Source organism: Rhinolophus sinicus, chromosome 6, assembly GCF_057876585.1.
Source record: "Rhinolophus sinicus isolate RSI-liver-muscle chromosome 6, RSI-T2T, whole genome shotgun sequence".
Taxonomy (NCBI): domain Eukaryota; kingdom Metazoa; phylum Chordata; class Mammalia; order Chiroptera; family Rhinolophidae; genus Rhinolophus; species Rhinolophus sinicus.
Genome location: NC_142506.1, coordinates 60,970,876 through 60,985,879, shown reverse-complemented (window position 1 = coordinate 60,985,879; position 15,004 = coordinate 60,970,876). Strand labels below are relative to the sequence as shown.

At 41.8% G+C, this 15,004-nt stretch overlaps 1 protein-coding gene across 12 annotated transcripts in view; it reads right to left on the bottom strand.

Annotated features, from left to right (window-relative positions):
• Window positions 1–15,004, bottom strand: part of ESRRG (estrogen related receptor gamma) — a 549,788-nt gene that overhangs the window by 414,365 nt on the left and 120,419 nt on the right. The window lies entirely within an intron of this gene.

The window sequence follows — 15,004 nt, the reverse complement described above, 5'->3', positions numbered from 1 at the left end:
TTTTAATTGTTGGTTAGGCTAATGAGGCTCGTTCTATTTCAGTAATTCAGAGGGCATCCCTAAGCCACAAAAACTGCCCATGGGTTACATGAGAGTCACCAGATGAGAGTGCAGCGGCCAAAACTGGGTAAATTAGTCACTAGTGATGAGGAAAAAACAAAACAAAACACTAAGTGCGTGGTCTAAAGTACTTCACTATAGGTCATCAGCACCTCTATCACATTATAATAACTCCTAATAATAGTATTTGAGATGTCTTGCCTTGACTTAGCTCCTCAAAGGACTTTTCAGACGATTAAAATGCTAGAACCCCTAAGTTATGGTCCCAGCACTCAATAAGGAAAATTATGTTGATGATACCAATTCTGCAGGAAGTCTGAGTTGAAGTGTCTGGGCTGCCATTGACTAGCTATATAAATGTAGTTAGAGGACTTACTATCACCAGGCATCTGTTCTTTAGTCTGAAAGATGAGTTAACGCCTATTGCATAAGTTCAGCTAAAACAATGTAAGTAAAAACTTTTCAATTTGTACCATATCATGCAGTGCACGTATGTTTTTTGTTGTTGTAGTTCATACTAGAGTGAGAAACTAAGGTTTTTTCAGATTGTGGAATGAGAGTCTGCAGTTCAAAGATTTTCATTCTCTCTTATCCCACATCCAAACCATCACCAAATCCTATTGGCACTACCTTCAAAGTATATCCAGAGACCGAACTACTTCTTCTTACGCCCATGTGTACCGCTAGGGTCCAAGCCACTATTACCTCTTCCTGGATTATTGCAGTTGCCTCCTACTGAGTTTCTCTGTTTCCTCAGTCGATTTAAACAGCTCCTGAATGATCCTGTACAAATGTAAGTTATATCATGTCACTCCTTTCCTCAAAATCCTACCAATGGCTTCATGTCATGCAGAGCACATGTCATAACCGTGAGAGTGATCTAAATAGCCCTGCACGCAGCCCTGCCCCACTTCTTTCCTGACATCCCCTCTCCCTGTTCTCTCCGTAGTATACACTTCACTCCCGCCCACTGCTGTCCTCGCTTTCCTGGACAGCAGACACCTCCCTTCCTCGGCAGGCTGGTACCTGCTGTTCCCATGACCTGGAATAGACTCCCTCAGCCATGCACACAACCACACGCTCAAGTTCTTCAGCTCTTTTTGCAAATGTCATCTCCGTGCAGTCTTCCAACCCTCCTTCCCTCACTCTGTTTCTTTCCATCATCGGACATAGTGTCTATTTTCCATTTTGGTTTATTTTCTCCTAGAATGTAAGCTCTATGTGGGCAGAGGTTCCATATCCTTTGTTCACTGTTGCATGCCCAGAACAGCATTAAATCAATACATGGATGTTAAAGAATAAAATAAAGGGAGGCGGGAAGGGAAAGACCCCAAATCTAGCCCTGTATTCTAACAATATTCTTGAATCTCATTAACCAGTAAGCATATGACTAGTGTTTAATAAACTATATGTTCAGGGCATGTTCCAAAACTACCTTGCCATAGTTGTCCCCACCCCACTGGTTATAAACACTACAAATCAGTCACAAATTCTGGTGTAACTCTTGAGCTTAAGTTCAAGTAGAAAGGGACTGCTATTATAATTGTAATCATTACATTTCTGTTTATTCAAAGAAAAAAAGTAGGGAGCTTAACCTATGTTCATCTTTCTGAAAACTGCTAATTGCCTTGAGCCTCTGAAATTCTGGATTTGACAACAACCTGAGTTTGACCCTTGCAGATAACTCATTTTCCAAAGGGGGAAAAATAGCAATAAAAATGCCTCAACATTTCTTTTTTTCTTTCTTTCTTTCTTTCTTTCTTTCTTTCTTTCTTTCTTTCTTTCTTTCTTTCTTTCTTTCTTTCTTTCAGATTTTATTGGGGAGGGGGAACAGGACTTTATTGGGGAACAGTGTGTACTTCCAGGACTTTTTTCCAAGTCAAGTTGTTGTCCTTTCAGTCTTAGTTGTGGAGGGTGCCGTTCAGCTTCAGGTTGTTGTCCTTTCAGTCTTAGTTGTGGAGGGCACAGCTCAGCTCCATGTCCAGTTGCCATTGCTAGTTGCAGGGGGCACAGCCCACCATAGCTTGTGGGAGTCGAACCGGCAACCTTGTGGTTGAGAGGATGCACTCCAACCAACTGAGCCATCCGGGAGGCAGCTCAGCGGCAGCTCAGCTCAAGGTGCCGTGTTCAATCTTAGCTGCATGGGGTGCTGCCCACCATCCCTTGCGGGACTCGAGGAATTGAACTGGCAACCTTGTGGTTGAGAGCCCACTGGCCCATGTGGGAATCGAACCGGCAGCCTTCGGAGTTAGGAGCATGGAGCTCTAACCGCCTGAGCCACCGGGCCGGCCCCTCAACATTTCTTAAACTGAGATTCCTACTATTTCTATTCCTCAACCACATAGACATTAGTCTCCAATGTTTACAAGGTAGAGAAGAAAAAGGCTGGTGTACACTTTTTTAAACAGAAAAAAAATGGGCAGCAGCACTTTAAAACTTCTCAGTTGGAAAGGGATATTTTTGGTCAATGATCTATTTTTATTTCTGCTCTGCTGTTTCTCAAGGAGTCCAATGACAAGGACCTGTCCTTCAAAGTTTTAGTCTGTGGGCACAGAATTAGCATTTTCAATTACTTTCCCTGGATGCAGTACACAGGTCTCTTTCTCTCCCCACCCCCCACCATTCCCTTTCTCTTTTTTTCTTCCCTAGGAGGATAGGGAGGGCAATTTCTGGGTTACCCTTCCTTTTTTTTTTTTTTTTTTTTTTTTCCAGAATTTTCTCAGCAGGCTACAAACATACTTTAAAAAGTAATTCATTTTTTTTTCCAAAAAATAATAAGAACCAGAGACAGGATTTGAGCATCATATAATGCATGCTTAAACTTCCAAGGCTCTCTGTTTTAGCTAACAAATTGTTTTGTGTCATTCTTAGTCAGCAGACATATACTTTTGTGACTGCTAATGACTCTGCAGCAAAGCTAGTTAATGTCATTATTTTGGATAATACACACAGAAGAGTTACCCTTACAGACATTTTTAATAAAAACAAAAACATCAGCTGGGGACTCAGAAATGAGATCGGGTTGCTTTATCAACCAAGGGACAACCATCATTGTATTTCACATTCTTCCTTCAGCATCCTATCATTTATTACCTTTTTAATACACCAATCTAGTCAGATCAAGGACAGATATGGAAAGGGGAGACAAAAAGCAGCAGTTTCTGTTTAATTGGCAACGCCATTATCTGAAAGAAAGCAAACCAGAAAGTACAGTAAGCCAGGATGAGGGTTGAGCTCAGGTGACGGGAGTCATAAATTCTTCCATCGCAATGTAGGTGTCCTGCCAATTTGGTAGATGATTTTGGAGGGTCCTTCCTTTATTCTGGCTCTGGTCTTTATTGAGTTGGAGAAATAAATGATTCTCAAACACTTTGGAAATAAACACTGCTCATTAAAAGACACACACAGAATTCTGAAAGTGTTTCCTCCAAATTCTCAGCCTTTACGTATTCTGCTGCTCTACTTATAGGCCTTGAGAAGAGATGCTAGACACACAGAGGTCTGGGATCTAATCTCTGATTGCAGAGAGCCATCCTTAACCAAAGCGATCAAAAAAGACGCATGTGATAGATTCATCAGGACATGTCTTACACCAATGGACAAGCTAATAAGCTTACTGCATGCTGGTCCCCTGTAGGATTTTTCACATATTGCACTTCAAGGAAGAGATGATACCTGGGACAAAATTACCTTACCCTCTTACCCCAAAAAGCTCAGCATCAAATTGCTGTACCCTATAACAAAGATAGCAAAAAGGACTGCTCTCCATGATACTTCCCAACATCTTCTGGAAGTTCATTGCTCTGCAATTCTCCCAGAGATGAAGTCATACTTCAGAGCACATTTTGCAACTTATCAAACACCAGCTAATGGAAATGTCCAATCCCAATTACTCAGAAACGTGTACCCAAAAAACTGCCGATGCTAATACAAAAAAATATGAAGAAATTGTTAGGTATTGAAGATGTATAAATATGCAAAATACAAATCACTTTAAGAATTTTAAATTAATACTCACTGAAAGCTTCATAAGTATAACCTAGCATGTCAAAGTAGAAAAAAAGTGTGTGTACTTGTGTACAGAGCACACGTATTACTCCCTTCCCTCATCCACTCCAGCACTCCCAGCTTAAAATAAAAATGAGATGGAATGAATTAAACCAGGACGCTACTCCATGAGGTTGCAAATGTTTAAGCTATTGGTTGACTCTCTAAACCATGTCAGTGCCATTGGCTGTTTTATTAAGCTTACCTTTAGCGGGTGTAACCTTCATTACCCAGTGTCATCATTGGTCTGACATATACATGGCAATATCTTTTGAAAGCAATAGCCTTGATGTTAAACACCTTTTAATTATGGGCTCGTGGAACAAAAGTACCATTTATCTCTTCATTTCACAAAGACAAGCGACTGGTAGCAATTTTTATTTGTAGGAACCTAACTGCCACTTAGGCTCATTTTTATTACCCTTCAATAATGAGGTTTGGGTTTTGTTTTGTGCTGAAACGATGGACTGCCTTCAAATGAATCTGTCTTTCTTCCTTATTATTATTACTCTTATGACTTTCATAAGGAAGGAGAGAGTGTTTAGGTACAGTTCATTCTGTATTCTGCTGTAAATCAAGAGCAATAGAGGGGAAATAAGGAAACCTAGAGTCCTCCCACCAACCCTCATTAGTTTAATCATGGCAGACTCCAGGGAATGGAGCAACCAGATCAAAAATGGAATCATTTTCTTTCTTATATTATGCTCAGTACTTTTTACATTTATATTTATAAAAGGGTTAAAGGCAAAGGAATGCCATCTCTTTCTGTTTCTTGCATTGTTTGGAGAAATTTGGGGAATAGTATTGGAGTAAGAAAGTCTACATTTGTTTCATTATTGGCTTAAAATAATTTGAAGAGAAACTGTCTTTGCCATTCTCTAGAAAAGTATATTTCCTCTGTCTCCTGCTAAGGCAGTGGACCTGATCTATCAACCCCTTAAGGGTCGATTTCTAACGCACCGTAACAATATTCAGAGGGAAAAGGCTTGCAGATTAGAGACTACACGAACTAACTTTCCAGTGGGTATTTCTACTTTTGTTTTTAACCTCATTTTTGTTTTTAACATCTTTAAGAAATGAGACGGACAAGTTTCCGAAACAAATGTTTGACTATACCTACAGTGTTCATTTTACTTTATATTTGAGCACTTCCTCCAATCCTTCCACATAGAGTGTAAGAGCTGAGAAGGTCCTTAAACGTTGAGAATAAGCACAAGGCCAAGATCCCACAGCTGACCGGTGTCTGAGCCTACAAGAGCCTGACTAAGAACCTTGAGTCTCTACAAAGACTTTCTAATCCCATCTTTCGTAAAGTCCTTTTGAAAACCCACCCATGTGCTACTCAACCCTATTCTATCTTGCCTATTTGTGAATCTGTGCAGTACTCATGCTGGCCTTCTCCGCTGTACCACCGTGCATGGAACAACCACCTCGTGGAGTAAAATTCACTAGCTATGATTTCATGTCTTCTGAGCACTCTTGCTGGAATGGCCCTGTGGCCTACGTTTGAGTCATGCATGCCCAACTGTCTTCTGTCCATCTCCAGATATATGTCCCAAAGGAACCTCAAACCTGACAAACGTGACAAAATTAAACTCACAATTTTTAACCCAAATCTGTTCCATTTTTTTTATATTCCTCCTCAAATTAATGGCACCATTGCTGGCTAATTTTATGTCAAACCAGAAACCTGTCCTCAGTTCCTCCCATCTCCTCTTTCCTCATATCTCATGAATAAGCATCCTGGTCTATTCTACTCACTGAATATCTCTCAAGTCAATCCCACCTCCCCAGCTCTACAGACACTGGACCAGTACTCATGCAGGACCAGTGGTATAGATTTAGTCTTGACCACTCCCTGAACCCCTTCAAGCCATCGTCCAAGGTGTTGCTCCACTAACCTCACCTGGGCCAGTCCCCCACCCCCACCCCCAGTCTCGCATAACTTCAATGGTATCCTCATTCCTCCAGACAAACCCACCTCCCGGTGCCTACACAGGAAGCCCAAGATAACTTCCCATGGACTGAACGATCCTGGCTCCCTCTCTTGTCTCCACTCAATCAGCTTTCCTTTTACACCCCAGCAATACAGAACCTGCAGTTTCCAAAACATTCCAGGTGGTCTCCTCTTTTCACACATGCTCTTCTCTCATCCTGGAATGCCTTTTCCCACCTTGTTCATAGGGAAACTACTATTTATCCACAAAGTCACAGCTTAAATGTGACCCACTTACATCTTTCCTGACCAGGGTATTTAATGAGTACCTACTCAAATAGCCAGACGCCATGCTAGGCACTGGTTACACAGCAATGTACATGAAAGCCATTCCCAGAGAAAGGGGTGCTTTTCCCCCCCATGTCATTCCTGGCCTTAATGCATCTTTCCATTACAGCAAGAATGGTATAAAGTTGGAGTTACATGCATGTCAGTCTTTCCACTCTACCATAAGCATAACACTAAAAAAAAAATAAATGCGTTGAAACAATGAAAATGTATACTTTGTCTCCTCAACTAATTTTTTCTCTGGTTTCATTGGATTTCTCAAAGGACATAATTTCATACAAGGCACAGTGACAACACTATGGGCTTGGGAGTCAGACAATCTCAGTGCCAAATTTGGTTCCGCTTTTCATGATCTATGTGACCTTGGGCAGGCTAGTCATCTTCTATCAAAACAGAGATAATAATGGTGCCCTATTTCATGGGACCATCACGAGGAGTCAGCGAGGTTAACACATGTAAATAACCCAAAACAGCGCCTGGCACAAAGCAACTCTTCAATAAATGTTAGCTTTTATTTTTTCATATTTAACACTGCACATCTACGTATGGAAGAGACAACACATTGTGGAAATAAATGAAAATGAATCTTTTGGTTCAGGCAGTCACTTACTTCACAACTTCTACTCCCCACACAATTTCCAATTGGGTTGAGCTGAAAGAGTTACACACACACACACACACAAGCATTTTTCCAACCAAGGCTTGTCATCTGAGGATGAAGGTTGGGGAAGGGAGTGCTGCTGGTTCTGGATGTTAAAGCACCATTTTTTTCTGACAACAAACCCCTGGCAACCTGTTCTCACCATGTCATGGCCTGTGATGACTTAGTATCTCCCAAGCATGACCAAGCGATTAGCAGGGTTGTGTCTGTGCATCTCGGCAGTAATGGGAGCGCTCTTTCCATTTGCCACGTATTGCAGCCTGAGCGCTTCGCTGCCTCGTGCATTTTCAGCTTGATGAATTCATTATTCTCCATATTTTTCCCCTCCCTCCTTCAGAGCAAACCTTTCCCTAAAATGCCAGGATTTTGCCCTCATTTGAGAAAAACAAACAAACCCACAAACAAAAAGCTGGTGCTTTTTAAACATGAAACTTTGACATCTAGTCTGCAATGGCTCAGCTGCACCCAACGCCACTTGAAGAAGAAGAAAATGATGAAATGTAAGTTGTCTAATACAAAAAAGCATTGTCTTTCACTGGATAGAAAACACGCAGCTGTGCGTTGGGTATTTGCTAAGCAAGAAGTATTGGTTTTTTTTTAGATCTGAAAAGGAACAAGGCCAAAGTTATTTGCCCTTAGATGGCCAGTGATGTGCTGGTCTAAACAAGCAGATCTGACAGCTTATCTCCCACTGTTTGCTTTTTCCCAATAAACAAAGGCCCGCCATGTATCCTTCCGCATTCCTCCCTTACAGGGTATGCTTGCTCATCCTGGCTCTACTCGTGGATGGGAATGCAATTGGAGGGTGACAAGGGCAATTTCTGCCGAGCTTGTGGTTTTATAAACTACCTTTAGGAGAAAAAGGAAAGAAGGGAAATTATATGAATGGAATGGAATAGTAGATAGTAGAACACCTTACTTGAAACCAAGCTGTGGCTTCCAAACACTCTTTTCAGCCCGATGACTGGCTTTTAGTGGCAGGAGAAGAGAATAGTAGGGGAGAGCCCTCCTCCACAATAAGCGATAGACGAAGAGGCTCTTTCTGGTATTTGTGAATCAAGACCTAGAGTTAATTAACAATAAGGACTCTGTCCAACCATCACAAGCACGGGACTTCCCAATCACCTGCAGATGCCTCGGTCACAATCATTGTCAATTTTACCTTCACACACAGAAGACAACATGAACAATTAGAGAATCGTATCTAAGGGCAATTAGGATAATGGTCAAAGGTTCCAAACCCAGGAGTCTGGTCGTCTGAGTTTGATACCTCTCCAGCTCAGTGACCTGACCATGAATGGCTTATTTAACTCCCTAAGCCTCAGCTACTTTATCTGTAAAATAGTACTGGTACTGCACGACTAATATGTAACATGGTGCTGAAAGGAAACAACACAAGAAATGCGCTTAGCACAGAGTTAGCTATTATTAAAATCAGTATCAAACACAGTGGCATTAGTTTTTTTGTTGTTAATTTCCTGACACATCTTCAAATATTTATATTCCTTTTCTAAGGTGGGTAGCATACCATGTTTCCCCTAAAATAAGACCTTATGTTATAGTAAAATAAGACCGGGTCTAACATTAATTTTTGCTCCAAAAGACACATGAGAGCTGATGGTCCGGCTAGGTCTTATTTTCAGGGAAATATGGTAGACCTTTCTGGGTGACAAATTTTGTTGTTGTTAACCAGCATTTTTATTTTACCCAAAGATGAATAAAATGAACCATCTATCTATAGATTCTATCCCAAAAAGTTAGTACTAATATGACAGCAGTGCTTTTTGCAACAAATACAAGATGAATTCAAAAATGCTTCTTTTCTAACATCAAAGAGACCCTGCCCGCTAATTGGGTTTCTGACATAGAGCAAAACCTTATCCCCAGAAGGTGAAAATATCCCAAATGGATATGTCCTCCATTAGGCAAAATACCCCATATCCTGCCACACATCTCAGAAGTACAACCTTGCTGTGGTCACAGAGCATCTGAAGATGACGCTTCAGATCTAAATATAGGGTCATGGCGCCGGGGGAGGGGGCTGAGCGACAAGAAGGGCGGGAGGTGGAGGCTCATACGCTATAAATAACCAGAGAGCACGAATACATTTAGAGCTCCCCATGTAAAGGATCCAAGCAAATCTCCTGCTTTGTTTCCTGAAACAAAAGAACAAGGGCTATGTCCAGGTTTCTCTGAGCCTTTGGCAGGAAGGTCCTCCTCTGTATATTTTCTTTCTTTTGAAGACCGGAGAGCTCCCAAAAAAACCTTACGATCACTCGAAGCCCTCCTAATCCCCAAGCTGCACTCACACCACACGTCTCGGCAATGACCTGCTCACACTGTGTGGCACGAGCCTCATGCAAAATAGCTCCCTAAACATAAAAGTTTTATTGGGCAAAGTCCTAACAAGCTGAGGCTATAGCTCAATGGCAAGTATCTGTTTCTCTAACGTCTTCAAGATGGGGGCTTTTTACAATGTTTTGGTAGCAACAAACATCTGTTTGGGGGATGACACCTGATCATTTTAGCCATTCCTATCATGGGGAAGTGCTGACCAGAGGAAACGTTTCCAAAGATTCTTTGCGCACCGAGGAAGGCCCAGGTGCCTATAAAAACGTCTGCTCAGCAAAAGCACAACCAACCAACATTGCTGAATATCTCTGGGCTGTCTCCCTTCAAAAACATTTTAGGCTATCTGCTCCCCATGATCCCTTATTCAGCCCACTAGAGAATTATTTGCATAATCCTGGGCTATTCCCAGAGAACACTTGATGACGAATTGGCATTCCTGTCCAATTGAGGGGTCTACACATATGTGGATGTGTAGACTCCCAGGAGAACTTGGGGTCCATAAACCAGTGAATGAATTCCATTAATACATATACATAGCTTTTTCATCTGTGACATCAATGACATTTTTCCTTGCCTATTTCTGAATATTCTTTATGAAATAATAAACTCAAGAATAATTCCGTGCAAACCACCAGTGTATGTAACTGTTATTCCTTATTAGGACAATGACTTCCTCACAGGCAAAAGTCAGTGTCCAATTTCAAAATCATGGTGGGGTTTGCCAGTGTGGAACCTTTTTAAGGCAGGCCCCGATCCCAAGGTTACTGTCACAAAATCCAAACCTGTAAAAGATCACTTGGAGAGACTCTGTGAATAACTCTGAATAAGTCAAAATGTATTTATAACTATCGCAGGCTGGTGGGTAGTTCTTTTGAACAGCTTTATAAATTACCTTCCGGTTCTGCCTAACCCCACAGGAAACAATCCCTGTTAAAGAGATTCTTTAGCTAACAGATGTGCCTCCCCCAAAAAACCTCCACACACTGGAAAAGGCTGGCCGATAACACCCAGAGGGATATGCTGGATGCTTCACCCTCAGATAAACTGGCGCAAGTTTTTCCCAACAGTTCAAAGGCACAGCTGCTCCCCTGGTGACCAAGTTCCCATCAATGGCTTTCCGCCTCCCTATGGTGGAATCATGGTCCCACTCTTATACTTGTCATATAAATGATATGCTTCCCCCTTCCAGTTAAGAAACCGCTTTTCCATAAACAGGATAAACCTCACCTTTTCTATATAGTAGAAAGCAATGGTGGTCAAGCCTTACTTAAAAGCCATTTGTCTGATGTCATTCATGGTATCAGTGACCGTAATCCTATTACTCCTGGGGACTCTCAGGAGAGCCAGTGGCAAAGCCCTAAGAAGGTAAATGCCTTGAAACTTTTACCTTCGACCTGATCCAAAGGGTGAGGGGCTGCCACTCAGAGACAGGTAAGGAATTAGGGAACAAGGGCTGGGCAAGATCCATACAAATATAGATCACTCCTTGGGGGCCAGAAGATAAATCTCCTAGACAAGATGGGAAATAAGTCAAGTCCACAATAGAGTCTAAAACCCATGCTGTGGGCAAAGGTAGATTGACTATGAAACTATAGGAATCTAAACTTCAGGTTCCTACCATGAGGTCCCTCCCAACGTCCTCTGTACACATGGTTGTATGTTTTGGCGACGTTTCTTCACGTTTCTTAAAGAAGACATTTTAACAAAAATTGATCTGTGATTTTCACTCCTCACTTCGTTTTGGTTCAGTGGCCTAGGAGTGGCCACAGGCATTCTTGGAATTTGGCCAAGGGGCAGTTGAACTGTCTATACATATAGCTTGGGTTTAAAAGTTTATATTTACGTGGCTTACAAGCACTTCCACATAAATTATTGTTCAGCATCCCTACGGTGGAATAACTTGCAGGAGTGCTCTTACCACTCCAGCCACCATGGGGCCATGTCTGAGAACGCAGGGTCAGAGGTCACGCAGAGATGTAAACATGTCCTTTGGGGGCCTGGCACTGAACCTATGTGGTCATGGAAGAGAAATAAGGTTGGAAATGCATGGAGCAAGATGCTAGTCTAGAAAATTCTTCTAAATCTCGCAGCCCATATGTGAATGAAGCTTGATAAGAGTTTTTTTTCCAAAATCTGACATCATAAAAATTTATAAAACGTTGCCAATAATGAGTAGTGTAACCAAAAGCAGCTTTTTCAAACCATCAATAAAAGCCAAGTTTTTTAATCAACATACGAGAGGAAAGACTAAGTTATCTTTCTATTTGTTCCATAGAAAAAGATATGACAACATCTTTGTTGTCATATGAAAAAGCAACCAAAGAGCATGTAGCCAAAAAATGTAGAAAAAAAAATGTTTTATAGAAGAGTGCCAGACAGCTAATTACAATTTCATTTTTCTGAATTTTGTTTAATGTTGTGATATGTGAAAGCTTTGTTAAATCTAAAATTTGTTGTGATTTCCTTTCTCGCTCGTTCTGAAGAAATGTTCACTGTTGTAGCTACTTTTTCAGTTTTCATTTTATGTCCTTTTTCTAACAGAGCTGTGTGGAGCAGAGGAAGCATGCAGCCATACCTGGGCCAAAAAGACTGAAAGACTATTTGTCATCTCACCCTGACGTCTGCCCACGAGCACTCATACTTGTCCTTTGCTTTCCTCGCTGTGACTTTCTACGCTCAGGGCCTGATGACCTATGGACACAGGAGCTCCCTCGCCCTTCCTGCCTGCTTTATGGAAATCCTTCCTCAGCTTCCCTGTCTAGCGCTTGGCTTTGGCCTCATCCTGAGTCTCTGCCCTTTTGTTTGAGAAGCCTGTCCCTTCAGATCTGGTGGGTTCTGAGTGGGTGGCTTCAACTCCTCAGTTCGTTCTTGGCTCTTTTTCTACGGTAACTCTTTGGGTTGGTAACCTCACATCCATACCTTTCCCTGGCTGAGACGCTGGTCATCACAAGTGCTACTCTTGGTGTCTTCCCACTTGACCTGTGCCTTTCAGAGGGCAGGAACAGACACTTCCGGGTGGCCTTCCCCTTTTACTCCAATAATTGACTACATGTTCAAGGACAGTACCTATTATGAATAATTATTCAGACGAAATAAGAAAATACATGGGCATAAAGAACAAGAAAAAACCTCAGGCATCTCTGGAGTGCCTCGTTTTCTATTCTACTAGCACGACGGCTAAGCGTTAACCTTGGACCTCAGCCATTTCACCAAGAGACCTGAAAGGCACATGTTACAGATGGAGTCTTTCTTGCCTACACAAGTGTAAGTGCCCATTGTTTGTACTTAATTACTTGTCTGGAAATCAAGGCGTGGCTAATTCCTGTCATGTAGACAACACTAAACATCGAGTATCTTTTTATTGAAAAAGAGAGATTTATGGATTTACCAAATGTATCATCCTTTCTCTAGTTAAAATCATCATCCAATAGGTGAAAATACGACTTCTAAGATACCACCAATCAAAAAACTCAACCCCAATCTTTGATAACGAGTGTAGACACGAGCGTGTGTTTTAAATACATCATATTTCCTTCATTCAATTTCCCGTTCTGATGTGTACCCATTATTCACTTATGTCCCACAACAGATTGATGGCTCACACTTGCTCTTTATTCAGAGAAAAACTGTGTCCCTACAGCTCGCTGCTCCCAGGCAGTATACCTTAACTGCCATGGGCTTCACGTATGGCTCACCAGCAAGTGTTGACAAAACATTTACTGTGTTTACAAAACACCTACTGTGTTTACAAAACACCTCTGTCCAGTTTTCCCCTGGTCAGAGTTGGTAGAAGAAAGGTCTTCTGTATCTGTAATTGCTGGGATGTTTGAATAGTTTCCTGAAGTTTGCTTCCTGAGAAGGGTGGTTTGGCTTTGGCCTAGATGAGTATGTATGTGAGTGTGTGTGTGTGTGTGGGGGGGGGGGGGGAGGTGAGATGTCCTAAGCCTCTTATAATGACTGTTAGTTGAGATGTGAATGATTAACAAGCCACATAAATCATCTACAGCAACATTAAGAAAACCTCTGTTACATCCTGCAATTCTTCTAAAATTATCTGAACTCACAAAGAAATGTCATCAGAGACTTTTCCAACATGGATCTAATTTGGGCTCAAATCATCCAGATTTTGCCAGTGGTATTAGCAAAGAGTATAGCCTAAAGGAAAGCAGGAAGGGCAAAACGATGTTTCTAGAGCTATGGATGTTTATCAACATGCATTCCCACCCAGAGCATGAATGCTTTGCAACCTGAATCCATGAGTCCTCTTGTTAAAGTTGAATAATAACACCCCTTAAGCAAACTGCAAAAAAATTTTAAATTAAAGGTTAAAATGACACGTATTTAAAAATAATCAGAGCCAACAACTTATTAGTCCCATTCCCATCATTCTTTTAACATCTGGCTAGCCTCACTTTTGTATCACGAAGTTTAGTGAAAATCGCTGATGTTACGTACCACCGCTTCACATGTCCTACAAAGAGCACAAGCAAGGGCTGGGCCTCTTGAGCGACATGCGAAGCCTTGCTCTGATTTCACCATTTGCCTGTCTTCCGCTAAGCTTCCCTGAATCCCCAGCGTTTTGTTGTTGTTTCTGCTGCTTCTGCTCTCATCCACCCTTGTTAAAAGTCATTATCAGCAAATACTTCCTGGAAACCTAGTCTGAGCCCAGCATTGGACATACAAAGGGGAACAGGACAAAGTTCCTGCCCTCATGAGGTTCATACATCTGATGGGGGAGACAGCCAAGGAATACATATATGGATACCTAATAGGGAACTACGGGATGGGATGTGACATTACAGGACAGGACAGGATATTCCTCAGAGCAACAAAAAGCAGAGACAGGAGGTAGAGTGTGATGACCCCTGGTTAAGTTAGAGTCCAGGTAGGTCTTCCTGAGCAGGTGTCACATCTGGCCCCAATGCAAACTATAGACTCACTCGCACACAGCAGAAATAGACTCTGGACAGCAATTTCCAGGTGTATTTTATTTGTGCCATTTAATGCAACCCATATGTGTCTCTCATGTATAAATCACTTTTACCAAGTTCCACTTCATTCCATCGCTAAGCGTGAAATTTCCGTCCCTAACTTTCCCCAGAAAAGGTGTGATATGTTCCTTAGAAAAGCCAACGATGAGTAGAGGGTTGCCAACGGGATCCTGGATTCCCGAGGAACCTGGATTTTTCAGACCAAATGCATCCACTGGGATCTGCGTGACCCCAGTGAAGGTGGGAACGGGGGCTTCACTTTGGCCACACTTCCTAAACCACATACGGTGCTTAAGTTTCCAAGCTGTCAATCTTTGGGACTCCCCTTAAGTGATATTTAACTACTTGTGACATGAGATTCTGAAAGCTTTCTAAGTCTTATGCACTAATGGAAAAGCCTCTTACATATTTTATAAAACTAAACAAGCATCCAAGTTAACACTCAAACTGCAACTTGTTTTTTCTACACTCGGCAGACTGTTGTCTACATGGAAGACCCTTCTGCTGCTTCTATTCAAATAGTGCAAGAGTTCTGAATTATGAAGGAGGAAAATGAGACCATAAGCTTCCTGAGGGCAAAGACTCTATTTCATGTTTTCGTTTCCCAGT